Here is a 24,983-nt window from a genome sequence, read left to right as displayed (position 1 = left end):
AATGAGCAGTGATACTGAGCACTGATGAGGATACTACTGAGAACTGACACTGAGCAGGAGAGACACACTACTAGTATTACTGAGCAGCAATAAGTAACCACTGATACTGAGCACTGATATTGAGATTTCCACTGAGAGAACATAGCCACGTCCTCTCCGCTCTCTCTTCAATGCACGAGTAAAAATGGCGGCAACGCGCAGCTCTTTATATGGAATCCGAATCTCGCGAGAATCCGACAGCGGGATGATGACATTTTCCCTTGTTCAGGTTTTCCGAGTCAGGCGGGAACAACCGAGCCTGCCTCGGACCAGTGTAAACCACGTGGAGTTCGTGGGGAATTCGGTTCTCGGAGAACCGAACCCGCTCCTCTCTACCTTATACCCATCAATTTTTTTATTTTCAATCTAAGCCCCTGCAGTTTTCTGTAAGCATCTGCTTCGCTATGATGATCAACAAGTCACAAGGGCAAACACTCAGGGCTTGAGGCGTAGATCTTAGGACCAGCTGCTACAAGCATGGCAGAGGTGTCACTATCACTGGTGACACCCAGAGAGGTGGCGAGGGAGATTGTAATGCAGTGCGCGCAGATAAGCAGTGCAATGGTAAAAAGGAGGCATGGTTTCATAGGTAGGGGCGTGGCCTGGTGGCCTGAATCTACATTTTGTTGCTCCGGGTGTCCCGGGGGTTGGGGGCTGCACCCGGGGACTAGTGTGTGTGCGGTGCTGGCTCCTGCACAGTGACAGTGCATGGCCACCGAGCATGACGCCTCCATTCTTGACCATGCTGTAATTGCAGTCGCACTGCAGTTCAGCGTGATCATATAAAATGGTGTAGCCTCCTGCTGGTGCAGACTGTATGTGCGCGCAGGAAGCCGCCACCATTTTTGTGATCACAGCGGCTGAATGTGATGTCATACAGCCGCTGTGACCACGCCCCCTGTGTCTCCTCCGTTGCAGACCCCATTTTGAAGCCTTGCCCCCGCACCGCTCCATCCCTGACTTGGAAATGGAGTGTTGCTGACCCCCCTCTCCCCCCCCCCCCGCCCCGATTGACAGGCAGAGGCGATCGCATTCTCTGCGGGGTGCCGCAGAAAATGCAGGCACATGCGTATGCTCTTAGCAATTTTTGCAGTTGGATCGCTTATTGTGATTGCAATCCAACCTGAATCAGGCCCTATTACCTATCACAATGCGCTGCGGGCAGTACAAAATTGGGTTAATATAGGAGTAAAACTCCCAGACCTGTGCTCCTTAACTGTACCTGGTGGCTAGTGGAGCGGCTGCCCAGTAATCAGTGTCCACGCCAGTGCGCACACGGTCCACCCCCTACGGCCACGCTCCCCTTCATCAGCGGCCTCGTGATCCGGAAGGGCGGTGTGTGTGTGACTGACCTTAGGAAGAAACTGGAGCCTCCGCTGCAGTGACCCAGCAACCAGGGCACGGGAGTATACAGCGCCGCTGGGAGTGATGAAGCTGCAGTAAAGATGTCTATTAGACCTAGCCTGCTGCAGCCCTTGTAGATTCTCATAAAACAAGTTCTTCTTTTCTTGTCAAAATTAATAGCTAAGAATAGGCTGCTTGAGGCAGGCCCCTGTTAAGAGGCCTGCTACTGAAGGCACCAACTACAAACTGAGCTCCCTGTTCATGGAAGCGGGGTTATAGAGGAGAATGCACTGAGCATCTTGGGAACAGTCAAAAGCTTTGAGCCGGTTGGTGCCTCAGATCAAGATCCTACTCTACACCCCAATGTGAATCCTTGTGGAGTCCAGTGTACCCCACAGAAGAAATTAATGTGTCACACCCATTGGCAGCAACCTTAGAATAGCTGCTGACGGGCACAATTGAGAAAGGAAGGGGGGGGGGGGACATTTGAATCCAGCACATAGATGCAATTCAAATATGTAATTTGTACCTTCCTATTTTAAAATATAATGGATGAACCTCACCCTGTGAGAACAATCTTCATGATCAAGAGATCTCATATGCAAAATAAGTATGAGTTGGGATAGGGCTGGGGAGGGTGGCTGCTCGGGCAGCCCCTCCCCCGTCAAGTTAAGGAGATTCAACTGAGGACGCACAAGGGAACTCTCGTCTGGGGACAACAACTGCAGGGAGACCACATCTGTTCAGATGAACATGGGAGGGTGGAAGGCTGCCTAATATTGAAGCACCATCAAATATCAAACCATATGCAACAACTAGTACAAGCATTCCAGGGGGAAGGTCTGCAGAAGACGGATTTGCATACGGTGATGTCATCCAAGCAGTGGACCAAAGTTGGCTGGAACCCTCATCTGCATATGAAAAGAGAAAAGGGGCATGCAGGGCATGGCAGCCTTTTGCGGTGCTTGGATGACCCCTAGTTCGCATTAAACACCCCCACCCTCCTTTGGTGTGGGGCTCATGTTGGCCATGCCCCATCCCCTGAAGCATTCAAGCTGATTTCTTGCAGCAGCTGGGCACTGTAACAGCTCCAGAGCTGTTCTGTAAGGCAAGTAAAAGGGTGTGGGCCCTGCAGCACCACCTGTAGTTCGCATTGTGCGTTGGAAGGCACAAAGTAAGCAGACGGGAGGAGAAGTCAGGATAGTGCGCAAGGGCATCCTTTTCTCTTAGTCCGTAGAGGATGCTGGGGTCACATTAAGAACCATGGGGTATAGACGGGATCCGCAAGAGACATGGGCACTTTAAGACTTTCAAAGGGTGTGAACTGGCTCCTCCCTCTATGCCCCTCCTCCAGACTCCAGTTATAGGAACTGAGCCCAGGGAGACGGACATTTCGAGGAAAGGATTTATTGTTAAACTAAGGTGAGCATCTTACCAGCTCACACCTTAAGCATGCCGCAGAACGTGGCATTCAACAGAACACAAGCCAACGGCATGAACAATTGCAGCAAAAAGCTGACCAGAACCATAACACAACATGTGTATAACCACAAGTAATAACTGCAGACACAGTATGGACTGGGACGGGTGCCCAGCATCCTCTACGGACTAAGAGAAAAGGATTTACCGGTAGGTATTAAAATCCTATTTTCTCATACGACCTAGAGGATGCTGGGGTCACATTAAGAACCATGGGGTTATACCAAAGCTCTTGAACGGGTGGGAGAGTGCGTACGACTCTGCAGCACCGAATGACCCAACTTGAGGTTATCATCAGCCAAGGTATCAAACTTGTAAAACTTAGCAAAAGTGTTTACTAAATAGCTGCTCGGCAAAATTGCAATGCCGAGACTCCCCGACCAGCTGCCCAGGATGAACCCACCTTTCTAGTAGAATGGGTCTTCACCTATTTCAGTAACGGCAATCCTGCCGTGGAATGAGCATGCTGAATCTTACCAAAGATCCAGCGCATAATGGTCTACATGGAAGCAGGACACCCAATCCTGTTGGGAGCATACAGGACAAACAGAGCCTCTGTTTTCCTAATCTGAACCGTTCTGGTGACATAAATTTTCAAAGTTCTGACCACAGCCAGAGACTTTGACTCAACGAAGGTGTCAGTGGCCAAAGGCACCATGTGGAAAGATGAACCACCTTCGGCAGAAATTGTTGACGTGTCCTCAATTCTGCTCTATCTTCATGAAAGATCAAATAAAGGCTCTTGTGATACTGCATGGTTTGTACTGTTTTCCATGTGCTCCCAGATCTTTCAAGCAAGTAGCATGGTCAAGAAAGTTCTGTTTGAAAAGTAACAACATTTACTGTCATTGTTATAGAATTTGGGAGAAAAAACAAGAAGAAATCTGCACTGTTGACGCACTGGACAGAATGAATGAATCATAAAATATAACCTTTATTAAGTATGTATTAAAATTGGATAAATATTAATATTATTATCCCAAACTGCAGTGAAACATAAAGGTTAAAATCACAGAACTAACATACATGTGCATAAGAAGAATAAAGAGATGTGAAAAAAAGGTTTAAAAAGCGTGTCCGTGTGTGATTATTTTTGAAGGCACAACCCTGGCGGGGTTGTTTATATAGATATATATGTTGCTAATAATCACTTTCTAGCGTAATGTTATTAAATAGCTGTTAGTATCTATGTCGTGAGGTACCACTGGGTCGTATCCTATATACTCCCTTCACTCAATAGGGGTTACCTCCCGGGAAGCCATCCCCATTGGCGAATTTGTGGGGGTGATTGAGTATAACCGGTAAGCTAACCTCCAATTTGTGGGGTGCTTAGGTAGATGGGGATCACTTATTTCTCTGTGTCCCCTAAGACTATATTCCTAAATTCAATACCATAGGGGGATAGCTTTCTATATCGGATAAGGAATCACTTGATAGGGAAATCTCTATGCATCATGGAAAGATCATATTTATTAATATCCAAACTAAAAAAATGATGAATAGCTTTAATTTAGCTGTTTAGATATAGTTAATTGGCGAGATATACCAACAGGTGCGGTTGCCTTAAGGAATATGGCAATTCCAATATAAATAGCAGCCCTCCTTCATATAATCAGCCAGATCTTATTAAATCTGGTCCAGATATAGCCGTTCAGATATACTTAATTGACAACATATATCAATCGGTGGGGTTGCCTTAAGGAATATAGCAATTCCAATTCTCATATAAATAGCAACCTTCCTTCATATATTCAGCCAGATCTTATTTAATCTGATCTAGGCGTAGGCAATAATGCTTTCCTTAGAGGTATAGCCACCTCAATTCTTATTAGGAAGCAAAGTGTCTGTCATAATGGTTTATCCAATTCATCTAAGAAATAATATATTCCATGTGTCAGAGATTCATTACTCTCTATTTACACTGTTAAAGAGTTAATTCTTATTATGTTACAGTGTAATGAAATTATCATATAGGGAGATGTGGCAATTCCATGTGCTATATATATAATAACCCTTAGTGGTCCAGATTCCACAATGAGGAATTTTCTTATAAACCGCTGAAACACACAGCTGTTTGACTGACTTCCAAATATATCTATCTCACTTTGTAACAGTCTTATGATAGAGAAACTGTTACATATTCGGTCACTTAGTTATCTAAAGGTAAACAGACTCAGTGTGAGGGTAATATAATATATCAAATGCGCTGTCAATAATCGTGGTAACTGGTGTAATAATGTGGTATATTGAGTATGCTAGTAAGGCATATAACTGCTCTCCAGCCTTTAAGTGTTACCAATCAATTTGTTACACTGTAAAGGATTTATGGTGTCCTGTTAGGACATGCAGCTGCTAGGCTGACTCAAAGATTTATCCATTTGTAACAATTATGTAACAGTTATATACATGTTACTGGTATTACATAGAAATAGTATGACACAGGCCAGCAGTCCCATGTGTCTAGATTCCACAATAGGAGATTTTCTTTGTCTTATAAACTGCTGGAACACACAGCTGCTAGACTGACTTCAAATATATATATATTACTTTGTAACAGTCTTATAGTAAAGAGACTGTTACACACTGTCATTTAGTTATCTCAAGGTTAGCAGATTCTGTGTGAGGATAGTGTTCTGTTAGAACATGCAGCTGCTAGGCTGACTCATAGAAAATGTATCCATTTGTAACAAATGACACATACAGCATTAAATTAATATCTATAGCAGCCCATGTGACATCTCTACTCTTATCATAATTGTCTGGTTATTGCCAATCTGGACAGCAGGAGTGATATATATTCACTAGTCCCAATATCCCATCATATAAATATACCCACACTGATATACTTTCTTATCAAGAGTTATTAGTAGCTATCTGTATGCACTTTAGACATTGTAATTGCTAAGTGACATCATATCTAGTGTATTCCTTTCTTATAGCTCAGCTTCTATTCCCTATTAGTGGAGACTAACAGCTAACATCATAATCATATATTTTTGTTTTATAACATTTCACATGAGTCAAATACACGAGGACACGCCGTGCCCTACACGCGTGTTTCACTGCATCTATGGCAACTTACATTAAAGCTAACAAGAAAGCACACTCGTTCTGTCTTTAAACAGATAAAAGAAACCCCAATAATATGGGGCATGCAAAAATTTAGATAAAACTCAGTTTTGCTCCTCTCCACGGAAATCTTTAGTAAAAGGCGAAAGATTTGTTCGTTCTGAAGAGAAACCAGAGCATGACCAAGATTCCACCTGTCGCCTGAGTGCCATGCCAGCAGTCCTCATTCAGCTCAAAGTGAGCACCCAATATGAAAGAAAGAAAGCAGATTTCTCACCAGGCTTCCCCTTGCTATAAGCATGGTTTGTACTCTTTTCCATGTGCTCCCAGATCTTTCAAGCAATTAGTATGGTCAAGAAAGTTCTGCTTGAAAAGAAACAGACATTTACTGTCATTGTTATACAAATAAACTTACATTAAAGCCAACAAGAAAGCTCACTCGTTCTGTCTTTAAACTGATAAAAGAAACCCCAATGATATGGGGCATGCAAAAATTGAGATAAAACTCAGTTTTGCTCCTCTCCACGGATAATCTTTAATAACAGGCGAAAGATTTGTTCATTCTGAAGAGAAACCAGAGCATGACCAAGATTCCACCTGTCGCCTGAGTGCCATGCCAGCAGTCCTCATTCAGATCAAAGTGAGCGCCCAATTTGAAAGAAAGCAGATTTCTCACCTGGCTTCTCCTTGCTATAAGCATGGTTTGTACTGTATTCCATGTGCTCCCAGATCTTTCAAGCAAGTAGCATGGTCAAGAAAGTTCTGTTTGAAAAGAAACAAACATTTACTGTAATTTCTATGCAAATGAGCTTTCATTAAAGCACACTCATTCTATCTTTAAACCGATAAAAGAAACCCCAAAAAGATGGGGCATGCAAAAATTGAGGTAAAACTCAGTTTTGCTCCTCTCCACGGAAATCTTTAGTAAAAGGCGAAAGATTTGTTCGTTCTGAAGAGAAACCAGAGCATGACCAAGATTTTCATCTGAAAATATGTGTTCTCCCTGCAGTTGTTGTCCCCAGATGAGAGTTCCCTTGTGCTGCCTCAGTTGAATCTCCTTTACTTGACAGAGATGTGCCTGAGCAGCGGCCCTCCCCAGCCCTATCCCAAATCATACTTATTTTGCATAGGAGATACCATGGTCATGAAGATTGTTCTCCCAGGGTGAGGTTCATTCATTGCATTCTGGGTATGCTGACCCCTGTGATTTCCCCAAATGTGGGAAACTCGACTGCATTATTTGTGGTAGTGGGGGACTGTGTTTGTGCTTTCCTCTGGTCAGCTCTGGTAAAAGTCAGATTTCTTTGTCTCAGATCTTCCTCTAGCCTTGTTCTTCTTTCGAGAGTTCCCTTGTGCTGCCTCAGTTGGATCTCCTTCACTTGACAGGGGGTGCCCGAGCAGCAATCCTCCACAGCTCTAGCCCAACTCCTACTTACCTGCCAGGTGAGATACTATGATCTTCACTGTTAGGGCAATCAGGATGTGGAATTCCCTGCCAGGGAAGGTGGTAATGGCGGACTCTGTAATTGGATTTAAAAAAGGAATGGATACATTTCTGAATGAAAAAGCTATCCAAGGTTATAATACTTAAAATATCAACATGGTTAATCCGGGGGTAACATGAGTTATAGTAGCTAACTAGTCATAAAACATTATTCAGCAAGTATGTAGAATCATCACAACTTAAAACAGGTTGAACACGATGGGCAATTTGCCTCTATTCAACCTCAAAAACTATGTTACTATATGTTACTATATTACTATGTTACTGTAGTATACAGAAAACCAAAATGCAATGAACAGTGATAGTGAGCACTGATGAGGATACTAGAACTGACACTGAGCAGCAAGATGCAGCACTGGACTATTAGTAATGTACTGTAGTATGCTGAGCACCACAATGCAGCACAAGACAATGAGCAGTGATCTGAGCACTGATGAGGATACTACTGAGAACTGACACTGAGCAGGAGAGACACACTACTAGTATTACTGAGCAGCAATAAGTAACCACTGATACTGAGCACTGCTATTGAGATTTCCACTGAGAGAACATAGCCACGTCCATTCCGCTCTCTCTTCAATGCACGAGTAAAAATGGCGGCAACGCGCAGCTCTTTATATGGAATCCGAATCTCGCGAGAATCCGACAGCGGGATGATGACATTTTCCCTTGTTCAGGTTTTCCGAGTCAGGCGGGAACAACCGAGCCTGCCTCGGACCAGTGTAAACCACGTGGAGTTCGTGGGGAATTCGGTTCTCGGAGAACCGAACCCGCTCCTCTCTACCTTATACCCATCAATTTTTTTTATTTTCAATCTAAGCCCCTGCAGTTTTCTGTAAGCATCTGCTTCGCTATGATGATCAACAAGTCACAAGGGCAAACACTCAGGGCTTGAGGCGTAGATCTTAGGACCAGCTGCTACAAGCATGGCAGAGGTGTCACTATTACTGGTGACACCCAGAGAGGTGGCGAGGGAGATTGTAATGCAGTGCGCGCAGATAAGCAGCGCAATGGTAAAAAGGAGGCATGGTTTCATAGGTAGGGACGTGGCCTGGTGGCCTGAATCTACATTTTGTTGCTCCGGGTGTCCCGGGGGTTGGGGACTGCACCCGGGGACTAGTGTGTGAGCGGTGCTGGCTCCTGCACAGTGAAAAGGCATGGCCACCCAGCATGACGCCTCCCTTCTTGACCATGCTGTAATTGCAGTCGCACTGCAGTTCAGCGTGATCATAAAAAATGGTGTAGCCTCCTGCTGGTGCAGACTGTATGTGCGCGCAGGAAGCCGCCACCATTTTTGTGATCACAGCGGCTGAATGTGATGTCATACAGCCGCTGTGACCACGCCCCCTGTGTCTCCTCCATTGCAGACCCCATTTTGAAGCCTTGCACCCGCACCGCTCCATCCCTCACTTGGAAATGGAGTGTTGCTGACCCACCTATCCCCCCCCCCCCGCCCCGATTGACAGGCAGAGGCGATCGCATTCTCTGCGGGGTGCCGCAGAAAATGCAGGCACATGCGTATGCTCTTAGCAATTTTTGCAGTTGGATCGCTTATTGTGATTGCAATCCAACCTGAATCAGGCCCTATTACCTATCACAATGCGCTGCGGGCAGTACAAAATTGGGTTAATATAGGAGAAAAACCCCCAGACCTGTGCTCCTTAACTGTACCTGGTGGCTAGTGGAGCGGCTGCCCAGTAATCAGTGTCCACGCCAGTGCGCACACGGTCCACCCCCTACGGCCACGCTCCCCTTCAACAGCGGCCTCGTGATCCGGAAGGGTGGTGTGTGTGTGACTGACCTTAGGATGAAACCGGAGCCTCCGCTGCAGTGACCCAGCAACCAGGGCACGGGAGTATACAGCGTCGCTGGGAGTGATGAAGCTGCAGTAAAGATGTCTATTAGACCTAGCCTGCTGCAGCCCTTGTAGATTCTCATAAAACAAGTTCTTCTTTTCTTGTCAAAATTTATAGCTAAGAATAGGCTGCCTGAGGCAGGCCCCTGTTAAGTGGCCTGCTACTGAAGGCACCAACTACAAACTGAGCTCCCTGTTCATGGAAGCGGGGTTATAGAGGAGAATGCACTGAGCATCTTGGGAACAGTCAAAAGCTTTGAGCCGGTTGGTGCCTCAGATCAAGATCCTACTCTACACCCCAATGTGAATCCTTGTGGAGTCCAGTGTACCCCACAGAAGAAATTAATGTGTCACACCCATTGGCAGCAACCTTAGAATAGCTGCTGACGGGCACAATTGAGAATGGAAGGGGGGGGGGGGGGACATTTGAATCCAGCACATAAATGCAATTCAAATATGTAATTTGTACCTTCCTATTTTAAAATATAATGGATGAACCTCACCCTGTGAGAACAATCTTCATGATCAAGAAATCTCATATGCAAAATAAGTATGAGTTGGGATAGGGCTGGGGAGGGTGTCTGCTCTGGCAGCCCCTCCCCCGTCAAGTTAAGGAGATTCAACTGAGGAAGCACAAGGGAACTCTCGTCTGGGGACAACAACTGCAGGGAGACCACATCTTTTCAGATGAACATGGGAGGGCGGAAGGCTGCCTAATACTGAAGCACCATCAAATATCAAACCATATGCAACATCTAGTACAAGCATTCCTGGGGGAAGGTCTGCAGCAGACGGATTTGCATACAGTGATGTTATCCAAGCAGTGGGCCAAAGTTGGCTGGAACCCTCATCTGCATATGAAAAGAGAAAAGGGGCGTGCAGGGCATGGCGGCCTTTTGCAGTGCTTGGATGACTCCTAGTTCTCATTAAACACCCCCACCCTCCTTTGGTGTGGGGCTCATGTTGGCCATGCCCCATCCCCTGAAGCATTCAAGCTGATTTCTTGCAGCAGCTGGGCACTGTAACAGCTCCAGAGCTGTTCTGTAAGGCAAGTAAAAGGGTGTGGGCCCTGCAGCACCACCTGTAGTTCGCATTGTGCGTTGGAAGGCACAAAGTAAGCAGACGGGAGGAGAAGTCAGGATAGTGCGCAAGGGCATCCTTTTCTCTTAGTCCGTAGAGGATGCTGGGGTCACATTAAGAACCATGGGGTATAGACGGGATCCGCAAGAGACATGGGCACTTTAAGACTATCAAAGGGTGTGAACTGGCTCCTCCCTCTATGCCCCTCCTCCAGACTCCAGTTATAGGAACTGTGCCCAGGGAGACGGACATTTCGAGGAAAGGATTTATTGTTAAACTAAGGTGAGCATCTTACCAGCTCACACCTTAAGCATGCCGCAGAACGTGGCATTCAACAGAACACAAGCCAACGGCATGAACAATTGCAGCGTGGCCTAAGTAAAAGGGGGTGTGACTTCGCGGGAGGACCCGCGATCGCGAGTCACGCCCCCGTTTTCGGCACTGAGGGGGCATGCCCAGCGCTCTGTGAGCCGCTGGCATGCCACCTCTCCCTCTGACTTCAGTGAATAGACGCTGTGCGCATGCGCACAGCGTCTATTCACCGCTGCTCTGCTAAGCAGGGCAGCGACAGACAGAGCCTCCCAACTGTCCTCCCCACCGCGGGACACTGCGGCCCGCAGGTGGGACAGCGGGACAGTCCCCAAAAAACGGGACTGTCCCGCGAAAATCGGGACAGTTGGGAGGTATGATATGGGGCATGCAAAAATTGAGATAAAACTCAGTTTTGCTCCTCTCCACGGAAATCTTTAATAAAAGGCGAAATATTTGTTAGTTCTGAAGAGAAACCAGAGCATGACCAAGATTCCACCTGTCGCCTGAGTGCCATGCCAGCAGTTCTCATTCAGCTGAAAGTGAGCACCCAATTTGAATGAAAGAAAGCAGATTTCTCACCAGGCTTACCCTAGCTATAAACATGGTTTGTACTCTTTTCCATGTGCTCCCAGATCTTTCAAGCAATTAGTGTGGTCAAGAAAGTTCTGTTTGAAAAGAAACAAACATTTACTGTAATTTCTATGCAAATGAGCTTACATTAAAGCACACTCGTTCTATCTTTAAACAGATAAAATAAAACCCCAATAAGATGGGGCAAGGAAAAAATGAGATAAAACTCAGTTTTGCTCCTCTCCACGGAAATCTTTAGTAAAAGGCGAAAGATTTGTTCGTTCTGAAGAGAAACCAGATCATGACCAAGATTCCACCTGTCGCCTGAGTGCCATGCCAGCAGTTCTTATTCAGCTCAAAGTGAGCACCCAATTTGAAAGAAAGAAAGCAGATTTCTCACCAGGCTTCCCCTAGCTATAAACATGGTTTGTATTTTTTTCCATGTGTTCCCAGATCTTTCAAGCAATTAGTATAGTCAAGAAAGTTCTGTTTGAAAAGAAACAAACATTTACTGTCATTTCTATGCAAATGAGCTTACATTAAAGCACACTCGTTCTATCTTTAAACCGATAAAATAAAACCCCAATAAGATGGGGCATGCAAAATTTGAGATAAAACTCAGTTTTGCTCCTCTCCACGGAAATCTTTAGTAAAAGGCGAAAGATTTGTTCGTTCTGAAGAGAAACCAGAGCATGACCAAGATTCCACCTGTCGCCTGAGTGCCATGCCAGCCAGGGCCGGCTCCAGGCCTACTAGCACCCTGAGCGAGAAAATGTAAAAGTGCCCCCCCCCATGCGCGCGCCGAAGGCGCGCGCGCCCTTGGAAAAGTGGGCGTGGCCTCTTGAAAAAGTGGGCGTGGTCTCGTCCCCCAGCAGTGCCAGCTACACATGACATGCCCTCCAGCAGTGCCAGCTACACGTGCTAGTGTTCACTTTTTAGGGCAGGTTGCTGATCACAGGGAGGGCACATTTTTAAGTTAGGTGGGCAAAATGATGTACATACTGTAATGCTTGTTGTTCCCATTTCCACACGCTAAAGCATGGACAGTGCGCGCCGAAGGCGCGCAGCAAAAATTTAGGGGAGTTACTTCGTGGGGAAGGTGCGTAGCCACATTATAGTGGCAATTCACATTACACCACACAGTAGTGCAGCTAATACACATTGCACCAGGTAGAACCTCCTATAAGAGCACGTTAGACACATTGCGCCAGGTAGAGCACTGAGACACACTGCCCAGCCACAGACGCCTAGCGGGAACACTACATGATATGCCCCCCAGCAGTGCCAGCTACACATGACATGCCCCCCAGCAGTGCCAGCTACACGTGACATGCCCCCCAGCAGTGCCAGCTACATAAATGGCCACACAGTTCCAGATGGATAAATGCCCCCACAGCGCAGATATGCCCCCACAGTGCCACATACATTAATGCCCTCACAGTGCAAGATATGCCCCCACAGTGCAAGAAATGTCCCCACAGTGCAAGAAATGCCCCCACAGTGCAAGAAATGCCCCCACGGTGCCAGATACATAAATGCCCCCACGGTGCCAGATACATAAATGCCCCCACGGTGCCAGATACATAAATGCCCCCACGGTGCCTGATACATAAATGCCCCCACGGTGCCAGATACATAAATGCCCCCACGGTGCCAGATACATAAATGCCCCCACGGTGCCAGATACATAAATGTCCCCACGGTGCCTGATACATAAATGCCCCCACGGTGCATGATACATAAATGCCCCCACGGTGCATGATACATAAATGCCCCCACGGTGCCTGATACATAAATGCCCCCACGGTGCCTGATACATAAATGCCCCCACAGAGCCAGATAAATGCCCCCACAGTGCCAGATATGTCCCCACAGTGCCAGATATGCCCCCACAGTGCCAGATATGCCCCCACGGTGCCAGAAATGCCCCCACAGTGCCAGATAAATGCCCCCAGTGCCAGATAAATGCCCCCACAGTGCCAGATAAATGCCCCCACAGAGCCAGATAAATGCCCCCACAGTGCCAGAAATGCCCCCACAGTGCCAGAAATGCCCCCACAGTGCCAGATATGCCCCCACAGTGCCAGATATGCCCCCACAGTGCCAGATATGCCCCCACAGTGCCAGAAATGCCCCCACAGTGCCAGATATGCCCCCACAGTGCCAGATATGCCCCCACAGTGCCAGATATGCCCCCACAGTGCCAGAAATGCCCCCACAGTGCCAGAAATGCCCCCACAGTGCCAGATATGCCCCCACAGTGCCAGATATGCCCCCACAGTGCCAGATATGCCCCCACAGTGCCTGATATGTCCCCACAGTGCCAGAAATGCCCCCACAGTGCCAGAAATGCCCCCACAGTGCCAGATAAATGCCCCCACAGAGCCAGATAAATGCCCCCACAGAGCCAGATAAATGCCCCCACAGTGCCAGAAATGCCCCCACAGTGCCAGAAATGCCCACACAGTGCCAGAAATGCCCCCACAGTGCCAGAAATGTCCCCACAGTGCCTGATATGCCCCCACAGGGCCAGATATGTCCCCACAGTGCCAAATATGCCCCCACAGAGCCAGATATGCAATGCCCCCACAGTGCCAGAAATGCCCCCACAGTGCCAGAAATGCCCCCCACAGAGCCAGAAATGCCCCCACAGTGCCAGAAATGCCCCCACATAACCAAAAATGCCCCCTGTGTGCCAGAAATGCCCCCACAGTGCGGATCTCCCCCCCCCCCAAAAAAAAAAAATACCTGCAGCGCTGGGGAGGAGTACTGCTGTCCGCCTGTGTGGGAGCGCTGGCGGGCGGGCGGGAGGCCGGGCGAGTGAGCCTGAGCCTGGGTCCGGGCTGGCGGGCGGGTGGGCGGCCACTTGTGCAGGCGGGCTATGCGCGGCGCCGGCGTCTGACGTTAGATACCGGCGCCGCGCAGCGCGCATACACAGCGCGACCGCCAAATGCTGCAGCAGCACACACACAGGGCCGGCTCCAGCATCGAATATGGCGGCGCCAGCGCGAGGCGCCCATTAAGGGTGGCGCCCTGCGCGGCCGCTCTATTCGAACATGCCTAGAGCCGGCCCTGATGCCAGCAGTCCTCATTCAGCTCAAAGTGAGCACCCAATTTGAAAGAAAGAAAGCAGATTTCTCACCAGGCTTCCCCTTGCTATAAGCATGGTTTGTACTCTTTTCCATGTGCTCCCAGATCTTTCAAGCAATTAGTATGGTCAAGAAAGTTCTGCTTGAAAAGAAACAGACATTTACTGTCATTGTTATACAAATAAACTTACATTAAAGCTAACAAGAAAGCACACTCGTTCTGTCTTTAAACTGATAAAAGAAACCCCAATAATATGGGGCATGCAAAAATTGAGATAAAACTCAGTTTTGCTGCTCTCCACGGAAATCTTTAATAAAAGGCGAAATATTTGTTAGTTCTGAAGAGAAACCAGAGCATGACCAAGATTCCACCTGTCGCCTGAGTGCCATGCCAGCAGTCCTCATTCAGATCAAAGTGAGCGCCCAATTTGAAAGAAAGCAGATTTCTCACCTGGCTTCTCCTTGCTATAAGCATGGTTTGTACTGTATTCCATGTGCTCCCAGATCTTTCAAGCAAGTAGCATGGTCAAGAAAGTTCTGTTTGAAAAGAAACAAACATTTACTGTCATTTCTATGCAAATGAGCTTTCATTAAAGCACACTCATTCTATCTTTAAACCGATAAAAGAAACCCCAAAAAGATGGGGCATGCAAAAATTGAGGTAAAACTCAGTTTTGCTCCTCTCCACGGAAATCTTTAGTAAAAGGCGAAAGATTTGTTCGTTCTGAAGAGAAACCAGAGCATGACCAAGATTTTCATCTGAAAATATGTGTTCTCCCTGCAGTTGTTGTCCCCAGATGAGAGTTCCCTTGTGCTGCCTCAGTTGAATCTCCTTAACTTGACAGAGATGTGCCTGAGCAGCGGCCCTCCCCAGCCCTATCCCAAATCATACTTATTTTGCATAGGAGATACCATGGTCATGAAGATTGTTCTCCCAGGGTGAGGTTCATTCATTGCATTCTGGGTATGCTGACCCCTGTGATTTCCCCAAATGTGGGAAACTCGACTGCATTATTTGTGGTAGTGGGGGACTGTGTTTGTGCTTTCCTCTGGTCAGCTCTGGTAAAAGTCAGATTTCTTTGTCTCAGATCTTCCTCTAGCCTTGTTCTTCTTTCGAGAGTTCCCTTGTGCTGCCTCAGTTGGATCTCCTTCACTTGACAGGGGGTGCCCGAGCAGCAATCCTCCACAGCTCTAGCCCAACTCCTACTTACCTGCCAGGTGAGATACTATGATCTTCACTGTTAGGGCAATCAGGATGTGGAATTCCCTGCCAGGGAAGGTGGTAATGGTGGACTCTGTAATTGGATTTAAAAAAGGAATGGATACATTTCTGAATGAAAAAGCTATCCAAGGTTATAATACTTAAAATATCAACATGGTTAATCCGGGGGTAACATGAGTTATAGTAGCTAACTAGTCATAAAACATTATTCAGCAAGTATGTAGAATCATCACAACTTAAAACAGGTTGAACACGATGGGCAATTTGCCTCTATTCAACCTCAAAAACTATGTTACTATATGTTACTATATTACTATGTTACTGTAGTATACAGAAAACCAAAATGCAATGAACAGTGATAGTGAGCACTGATGAGGATACTAGAACTGACACTGAGCAGCAAGATGCAGCACTGGACTATTAGTAATGTACTGTAGTATGCTGAGCACCACAATGCAGCACAAGACAATGAGCAGTGATACTGAGCACTGATGAGGATACTACTGAGAACTGACACTGAGCAGGAGAGACACACTACTAGTATTACTGAGCAGCAATAAGTAACCACTGATACTGAGCACTGATATTGAGATTTCCACTGAGAGAACATAGCCACGTCCATTCCGCTCTATCTTCAATGCACGAGTAAAAATGGCGGCAACGCGCAGCTCTTTATATGGAATCCGAATCTCGCGAGAATCCGACAGCGGGATGATGACATTTTCCCTTTTTCAGGTTTTCCGAGTCAGGCGGGAACAACCGAGCCTGCCTCGGACCAGTGTAAACAACGTGGAGTTCGTGGGGAATTCGGTTCTCGGAGAACCGAACCCGCTCCTCTCTACCTTATACCTATCAATTTTTTTATTTTCAATCTAAGCCCCTGCAGTTTTCTGTAAGCATCTGCTTCGCTATGATGATCAACAAGTCACAAGGGCAAACACTCAGGGCTTGAGGCGTAGATCTTAGGACCAGCTGCTACAAGCATGGCAGAGGTGTCACTATCACTGGTGACACCCAGAGAGGTGGCGAGGGAGATTGTAATGCAGTGCGCGCAGATAAGCAGCGCAATGGTAAAAAGGAGGCATGGTTTCATAGGTAGGGGCGTGGCCTGGTGGCCTGAATCTACATTTTGTTGCTCCGGGTGTCCCGGGGGTTGGGGGCTGCACCCGGGGACTAGTGTGTGAGCGGTGCTGGCTCCTGCACAGTGAAAGGGCATGGCCACCCAGCATGACGCCTCCCTTCTTGTCCATGCTGTAATTGCAGTCGCACTGCAGTTCAGCGTGATCATAAAAAATGATGTAGCCTCCTGCTGGTGCAGACTGTATGTGCGCGCAGGAAGCCGCCACCATTTTTGTGATCACAGCGGCTGAATGTGATGTCATACAGCCGCTGTGACCATGCCCCCTGTGTCTCCTCCGTTGCAGACCCCATTTTGAAGCCTTGCCCCCGCACCGCTCCATCCCTGACTTGGAAATGGAGTGTTGCTGACCCACCTATCCCCCCCCCCCGCCCCGATTGACAGGCAGAGGCGATCGCATTCTCTGCGGGGTGCCACAGAAAATGCAGGCACATGCGTATGCTCTTAGCAATTTTTGCAGTTGGATCGCTTATTGTGATTGCAATCCAACCTGAATCAGGCCCTATTACCTATCACAATGCGCTGCGGGCAGTACAAAATTGGGTTAATATAGGAGAAAAACCCCCAGACCTGTGCTCCTTAACTGTACCTGGTGGCTAGTGGAGCGGCTGCCCAGTAATCAGTGTCCACGCCAGTGCGCACACGGTCCACCCCCTACGGCCACGCTCCCCTTCATCAGCGGCCTCGTGATCCGGAAGGGTGGTGTGTGTGTGACTGACCTTAGGATGAAACCGGAGCCTCCGCTGCAGTGACCCAGCAACCAGGGCATGGGAGTATACAGCGCCGCTGGGAGTGATGAAGCTGCAGTAAAGATGTCTATTAGACCTAGCCTGCTGCAGCCCTTGTAGATTCTCATAAAACAAGTTCTTCTTTTCTTGTCAAAATTTATAGCTAAGAATAGGCTGCCTGAGGCAGGCCCCTGTTAAGTGGCCTGCTACTGAAGGCACCAACTACAAACTGAGCTCCCTGTTCATGGAAGCGGGGTTATAGAGGAGAATGCACTGAGCATCTTGGGAACAGTCAAAAGCTTTGAGCCGGTTGGTGCCTCAGATCAAGATCCTACTCTACACCCCAATGTGAATCCTTGTGGAGTCCAGTGTACCCCACAGAAGAAATTAATGTGTCACACCCATTGGCAGCAACCTTAGAATAGCTGCTGACGGGCACAATTGAGAATGGAAGGGGGGGGGGGGGACATTTGAATCCAGCACATAAACGCAATTCAAATATGTAATTTGTACCTTCCTATTTTAAAATATAATGGATGAACCTCACCCTGTGAGAACAATCTTCATGATCAAGAGATCTCATATGCAAAATAAGTATGAGTTGGGATAGGGCTGGGGAGGGTGGCTGCTCGGGCAGCCCCTCCCCCGTCAAGTTAAGGAGATTCAACTGAGGAAGCACAAGGGAACTCTCGTCTGGGGACAACAACTGCAGGGAGACCACATCTTTTCAGATGAACATGGGAGGGCGGAAGGCTGCCTAATACTGAAGCACCATCAAATATCAAACCATATGCAACATCAAGTACAAGCATTCCTGGGGGAAGGTCTGCAGCAGACGGATTTGCATACAGTGATGTTATCCAAGCAGTGGGCCAAAGTTGGCTGGAACCCTCATCTGCATATAAAAAGAGAAAAGGGGCGTGCAGGGCATGGCGGCCTTTTGCAGTGCTTGGATGACCCCTAGTTCTCATTAAACACCCACACCCTCCTTTGGTGTGGGGCTCATGTTGGCCATGCCCCATCCCCTGAAGCATTCAAGCTGATTTCTTGCAGCAGCTGGGCACTGTAACAGCTCCAGAGCTGTTCTGTAAGGCAAGTAAAAGGGTGTGGGCCCTGCAGCACCACCTGTAGTTCGCATTGTGCGTTGGAAGGCACAAAGTAAGCAGACGGGAGGAGAAGTCAGGATAGTGCGCAAGGGCATCCTTTTCTCTTAGTCCGTAGAGGATGCTGGGGTCACATTAAGAACCATGGGGTATAGACGGGATCCGCAAGAGACATGGGCACTTTAAGACTATCAAAGGGTGTGAACTGGCTCCTCCCTCTATGCCCCTCCTCCAGACTCCAGTTATAGGAACTGTGCCCAGGGAGACGGACATTTCGAGGAAAGGATTTATTGTTAAACTAAGGTGAGCATCTTACCAGCTCACACCTTAAGCATGCCGCAGAACGTGGCATTCAACAGAACACAAGCCAACGGCATGAACAATTGCAGCAAAAAGCTGACCAGAACCATAACACAACATGTGTATAACCACAAGTAATAACTGCAGACACAGTATGGACTGGGACGGGTGCCCAGCATCCTCTACAGACTAAGAGAAAAGGATTTACCGGTAGGTATTAAAATCCTATTTTCTCATACGACCTAGAGGATGCTGGGGTCACATTAAGAACCATGGGGTTATACCAAAGCTCTTGAACGGGTGGAAGAGTGCGTACGACTCTGCAGCACCGAATGACCCAACTTGAGGTTATCATCGGCAAGGATGCAGTGGCGTTAATGTTTCCTGGTGTCAACCTGTATTATTTCAGTAGATATTGAAATGAGGATGCATCTTGCTGCCTTTCCAATGAAGCAAGTTTAATTTAGTAATAGGTGAAAAACCATCCCTACAAAGATGTTAATCAGATACTTGGCTTTGTGGACACTTTTCAGAGAACAAATTTGTTAGCATAAAAATAAAGCCAGAAAATGAAGAGCTGTTTAATCACTCAATTGGATTTTTTTGCCAGCATATTTCTTTTTCTCTGCAAACCACTGCTAAATTGTGCTTCCTAGCTGTTTTTATAAAATCACTGAATCAAATCTAACTCTGATTACATCAGAGAAGGCCAGGTACCCTACACCATAACAGGGGTTTTTGAAATTTTGACTTGTCTACTTAAAGATCACCAAAATCTGATAACAAGGTCAATTACATCCCTGGGTGGGATTGAACCACCAACCCTTTGGTTAATAACCAATCACACTAACCAATTGCGCCACAGAGACACTTTGCAAAAGTCCATACTGACAAAGGCTAATAAGCATTCATCTAGAACGTTTCCTAGAAAAACTTTTAAAAGTCAATAATCTGGAGAGTTTTTGTAAGATGTTTCTTCCATCAACCAACAAAGAAACACATTGTTACTTTCCCATGATGAGTGAGTGCTTCAAGATCTCTTGCACTTACATGTGCAGCAGAGTACTGTAATGAAAGCATGCTGGGTTCATAACCCAGAGGTAGGCAGATTGAAACTATCCTCTGCTATATGCATTTTTTTTTTGTTAATTAAAGTAATCCAAAACTGGGATTGATATTTTTTCTCTTTTATTTTTACTTAAAGTACAATAACTTTTACCATTTTAATATGTTTTAATAGTATATTGACAGTATTGTTTTCTTTCAAAAATCCACTTAATTTTCTTTACCCGATTATTAAAATGGTAATTGACAAAAACAAACTACATTGTCACCAGAAGAGCAATACAAAATGTACAAGTGATATATTAAAATCATCTTTCCAGCTTGAATTTCAATGATGCATTGGGGCAACGATTTTGTGAGAAACATCTTCACCCTTAAATAAAGATTTTCTTAATTCCTTACCTGTGTGCTAATTAGATATCACCTTGTTTTCACATTAAACAGACTTCCACATGAGAAAGCAGCAAGGATGCAGTGGCGTTAATGTTTCCTGGTGTCAACCTGTATTATTTCAGTAGATATTGAAATGAGGATGCATCTTGCTGCCTTTCCAATGAAGCAAGTTTAATTTAGTAATAGGTGAAAAACCATCCCTACAAAGATGTTAATCCGATACTTGGCTTTGTGGACACTTTTCAGAGAACAAATTTGTTAGCATAAAAATAAAGCCAGAAAATGAAGAGCTGTTTAATCACTCAATTGGATTTTTCTGCCAGCATATTTCATTTTCTCTGCAACCCACTGCTAAATTGTGCTTCCTAGCTGTTTTTTGATAAAATCACTTAATCAAATCTAACTCTGATTACATCAGAGTAGGCCAGGTACCCTACACCATAAGACGGGGTTTGAAATTTTGACTTGTCTACTTAAAGATCACCAAAATCTGATGACAAGGTCAATAACATCCCTGGGTGGGATTGAACCACCAACCCTTTGGTTAATAACCAAACACACTAACCGATTGCACCACAGAGACACTTTGCAAACGTACATACTGACAAAGGCTAATAAGCATTCATCTAGAACAATTCCTAGAAAACTTTAAAAAGTCAATAATCTGGAGAGATTTTGTAAGATGTTTCTTCCATCAACCAATGAAGAAACGCATTGGTACTTTCCCATGATGAGTGAGTGCTTCAGGATCTCTTGCACTTACATGTGCAGCAGAGTACTGCAATGGAAGCATGCTGGGCCCATAACCCAGAGGTAGGCAGATTGAAACTATCCTCTGCTATATGCATTTTTTTTTGTTCATTAAAGTAATTCAAAACTGGGATTGATATTTTTGCTCTTTTATTTTTACTTAAAGTACAATAACTTTTACCATTTTAATTTGTTTTAATAGTATATTGACAGTATTGTTTTCTTTCAAAAATCCACTTAATTTTCTTTACCCTATTATTAAAATGGTAATTGACAAAAACAAACTACATTGTCACCAGAAGAGCAATACAAAATGTACAAGTGATATATTAAAATCATCTTTCCAGCTTGAATTTCAATGATGCATTGGGGCAACGATTTTGTGAGAAACATCTTCACCCTTAAATAAAGATTTTCTTAATTCCTTACCTGTGTGCTAATTAGATATCACCTTGTTTTCACATTAAACAGACTTCCACATGAGAAAGCAGCAAGGATGCAGTGGCGTTAATGTTTCCTGGTGTCAACCTGTATTATTTCAGTAGATATTGAAATGAGGATGCATCTTGCTGCCTTTCCAATGAAGCAAGTTTAATTTAGTAATAGGTGAAAAACCATCCCTACAAAGATGTTAATCAGATACTTGGCTTTGTGGACACTTTTCAGAGAACAAATTTGTTAGCATAAAAATAAAGCCAGAAAATGAAGAGCTGTTTAATCACTCAATTGGATTTTTTTGCCAGCATATTTCTTTTTCTCTGCAAACCACTGCTAAATTGTGCTTCCTAGCTGTTTTTATAAAATCACTGAATCAAATCTAACTCTGATTACATCAGAGAAGGCCAAGTACCCTACACCATAACAGGGGTTTTTGAAATTTTGACTTGTCTACTTAAATATCACCAAAATCTGATCACAAGGTCAATTACGTCCCTGGGTGGGATTGAACCACCAACCTTTTGATTAATAGCTGAACACACTAACCGATTGCGCCACAGAGACACTTTGCAAAAAGAATATACTGACAAAGACTAATAAGCATTCATCTAGAACGTTTCCTAGAAAAACTTTAAAAAGTCAATAATCTGGAGAGTTTTTGTAAGATGTTTCTTCCAGCAACCAATGAAGAAACACATTGGTACTTTCGCATGATGAGTGAGTGCTTCAGGATCTCTTGCACTTACATGTGCAGCAGAGTACTGCAATGGAAGCATGCTGGGCCCATAACCCAGAGGTAGGCAGATTGAAACTATCCTTTGCTATATGCATTTTTTTTTGTTCATTAAAGTAATCCAAAACTGGGATTGATATTTTAGCTTTTATTTTTACTTAAAGTACAATAACTTTTACCATTTTAATTTGTTTTAATAGTATATTGACAGTATTGTTTTCTTTCAAAAATCCACTTAATTTTCTTTACCCTATTATTAAAATGGTAATTGACAAAAACAAACTACATTGTCACCAGAAGAGCAATACAAAATGTACAAGTGATATATTAAAATCATCTTTCCAGCTTGAATTTCAATGATGCATTGGGGCAATGATTTTGTGAGAAACATCTTTACCCTTAAATAAAGATTTTCTTAATTCCTTACCTGTGTGCTAATTAGATATCACCTTGTTTTCACATTAAACAGACTTCCACATGAGAAAGCAGCAAGGATGCAGTGGCGTTAATGTTTCCTGGTGTCAACCTGTATTATTTCAGTAGATATTGAAATGAGGATGCATCTTGCTGCCTTTCCAATGAAGCAAGTTTAATTTAGTAATAGGTGAAAAACCATCCCTACAAATATGTTAATCAGATACTTGGCTTTGTGGACACTTTTCAGAGAACAAATTTGTTATCATAAAAATAAAGCCAGAAAATGAAGAGCTGTTTAATCACTCAATTGTATTTTTCTGCCAGCATTTTTCTTTTTCTCTGCAACCCACTGCTAAATTGTGCTTCCTAGCTGTTTTTTATAAAATCACTTAATCAAATCTAACTCTGATTACATCAGAGAAGGCCAGGTACCCTACACTATAAGAGGGGGTTTGCAATTTTGACTTGTCTACTTAAATATCACCAAAATCTGATCACAAGGTCAATTACGTCCCTGGGTGGGATTGAACCACCAACCTTTTGATTAATAGCTGAACACACTAACCGATTGCGCCACAGAGACACTTTGCAAAAAGAATATACTGACAAAGACTAATAAGCTTTCATCTAGAACGTTTCCTAGAAAAACTTTAAAAAGTCAATAATCTGGAGAGTTTTTGTAAGATGTTTCTTCCAGCAACCAATGAAGAAACACATTGGTACTTTCGCATGATGAGTGAGTGCTTCAGGATCTCTTGCACTTACATGTGCAGCAGAGTACTGCTATGGAAGCATGCTGGGCCCATAACCCAGAGGTAGGCAGATTGAAACTATCCTTTGCTATATGCATTTTTTTTTTGTTCATTAAAGTAATCCAAAACTGGGATTGATATTTTAGCTTTTATTTTTACTTAAAGTACAATAACTTTTACCATTTTAATTTGTTTTAATAGTATATTGACAGTATTGTTTTCTTTCAAAAATCCACTTAATTTTCTTTACCCTATTATTAAAATGGTAATTGACAAAAACAAACTACATTGTCACCAGAAGAGCAATACAAAATGTACAAGTGATATATTAAAATCATCTTTCCAGCTTGAATTTCAATGATGCATTGGGGCAATGATTTTGTGAGAAACATCTTTACCCTTAAATAAAGATTTTCTTAATTCCTTACCTGTGTGCTAATTAGATATCACCTTGTTTTCACATTAAACAGACTTCCACATGAGAAAGCAGCAAGGATGCAGTGGCATTAATGTTTCCTGGTGTCAACCTGTATTATTTCAGTAGATATTGAAATGAGGATGCATCTTGCTGCCTTTCCAATGAAGCAAGTTTAATTTAGTAATAGGTGAAAAACCATCCCTACAAATATGTTAATCAGATACTTGGCTTTGTGGACACTTTTCAGAGAACAAATTAGTTAGCATAAAAATAAAGCCAGAAAATGAAGAGCTGTTTAATCACTCAATTGGATTTTTCTGCCAGCATATTTCTTTTTCTCTGCAACCCACTGCTAAATTGTGCTTCCTAGCTGTTTTTATAAAATCACTGAATCAAATCTAACTCTGATTACATCAGAGAAGGCCAGGTACCCTACACCATAACAGGGGGTTTGAAATTTTGACTTGTCTGCTTAAAGATCACCAAAATCTGATAACAAGGTCAATTATGTCCCTGGGTGGGATTGAACCACCAACCTTTTGGTTAATAGCCTTACACACTAACTGATTGCGCCACAGCGACACTTTGCAAAAGTACTTACTGACAAAGGCTAATAAGCATTCATCTAGAACGATTCCTAGAAACATTTTAAAAAGTCAATAATGTGGAGAGTTTTTGTAAGATGTTTCTTCCATCAACCAATGAAGAAACACATTGGTACTTTCCCATGATGAGTGAGTGCTTCAGGATCTCTTGCACTTACATGTGCAGCAGAGTACTGTAATGGAAGCATGCTGGGTCCATAACCCAGAGGTAGGCAGATTGAAACTATCCTCTGCTATATGCATTTTTTTTTGTTCATTAAAGTAATCCAAAACTGGGATTGATATTTTAGCTTTTATTTTTACTTAAAGTACAATAACTTTTACCATTTTAATTTGTTTTAATAGTATATTGACAGTATTGTTTTCTTTCAAAAATCCAATTAATTTTCTTTACCCGATTATTAAAATGGTAACTGACAAAAACAAACTACATTGTCACCAGAAGAGCAATACAAAATGTACAAGTGATATATTAAAATCATCTTTCCAGCTTGAATTTCAATGATGCATTGGGGCAACGATTTTGTGAGAAACATCTTCACCCTTAAATAAAGATTTTCTTAATTCCTTACCTGTGTGC

The 24,983-nt window shown here is 44.5% G+C and overlaps 10 non-coding genes across 10 annotated transcripts; 2 read left to right on the top strand and 8 right to left on the bottom strand.

Moving 5' to 3' along the window:
* Positions 1-5,995: 5,995 nt before the first annotated feature.
* LOC135044625 (U5 spliceosomal RNA) lies at positions 5,996-6,111 on the bottom strand. The gene has a single exon (XR_010237166.1). It is a non-coding gene; the product is annotated as a U5 spliceosomal RNA (small nuclear RNA).
* A 286-nt stretch (positions 6,112-6,397) lies between these two features.
* On the bottom strand, positions 6,398-6,514 carry LOC135044821 (U5 spliceosomal RNA). The gene has a single exon (XR_010237360.1). It is a non-coding gene; the product is annotated as a U5 spliceosomal RNA (small nuclear RNA).
* Positions 6,515-6,784: 270 nt separating this feature from the next.
* Positions 6,785-6,900, bottom strand: LOC135044614 (U5 spliceosomal RNA). The gene has a single exon (XR_010237156.1). It is a non-coding gene; the product is annotated as a U5 spliceosomal RNA (small nuclear RNA).
* Positions 6,901-7,044: 144 nt separating this feature from the next.
* On the top strand, positions 7,045-7,208 carry LOC135045249 (U1 spliceosomal RNA). The gene has a single exon (XR_010237776.1). It is a non-coding gene; the product is annotated as a U1 spliceosomal RNA (small nuclear RNA).
* A 3,843-nt stretch (positions 7,209-11,051) lies between these two features.
* LOC135044823 (U5 spliceosomal RNA) lies at positions 11,052-11,164 on the bottom strand. Its single transcript, XR_010237362.1, has one exon. It is a non-coding gene; the product is annotated as a U5 spliceosomal RNA (small nuclear RNA).
* A 275-nt stretch (positions 11,165-11,439) lies between these two features.
* LOC135044759 (U5 spliceosomal RNA) lies at positions 11,440-11,555 on the bottom strand. Its single transcript, XR_010237299.1, has one exon. It is a non-coding gene; the product is annotated as a U5 spliceosomal RNA (small nuclear RNA).
* Positions 11,556-11,830: 275 nt separating this feature from the next.
* Positions 11,831-11,946, bottom strand: LOC135044665 (U5 spliceosomal RNA). The gene has a single exon (XR_010237206.1). It is a non-coding gene; the product is annotated as a U5 spliceosomal RNA (small nuclear RNA).
* Positions 11,947-14,583: 2,637 nt separating this feature from the next.
* On the bottom strand, positions 14,584-14,699 carry LOC135044817 (U5 spliceosomal RNA). Its single transcript, XR_010237356.1, has one exon. It is a non-coding gene; the product is annotated as a U5 spliceosomal RNA (small nuclear RNA).
* A 270-nt stretch (positions 14,700-14,969) lies between these two features.
* LOC135044613 (U5 spliceosomal RNA) lies at positions 14,970-15,085 on the bottom strand. The gene has a single exon (XR_010237155.1). It is a non-coding gene; the product is annotated as a U5 spliceosomal RNA (small nuclear RNA).
* Positions 15,086-15,229: 144 nt separating this feature from the next.
* Positions 15,230-15,393, top strand: LOC135045238 (U1 spliceosomal RNA). The gene has a single exon (XR_010237765.1). It is a non-coding gene; the product is annotated as a U1 spliceosomal RNA (small nuclear RNA).
* The last annotated feature ends 9,590 nt before the right edge of the window (positions 15,394-24,983 follow it).

Source organism: Pseudophryne corroboree, unplaced genomic scaffold (genome assembly GCF_028390025.1).
Source record: "Pseudophryne corroboree isolate aPseCor3 unplaced genomic scaffold, aPseCor3.hap2 scaffold_90, whole genome shotgun sequence".
NCBI lineage: Eukaryota > Metazoa > Chordata > Amphibia > Anura > Myobatrachidae > Pseudophryne > Pseudophryne corroboree.
Note: the sequence above shows the minus strand (reverse complement) of the source record. Positions and strands in the feature narration are given on the sequence as shown.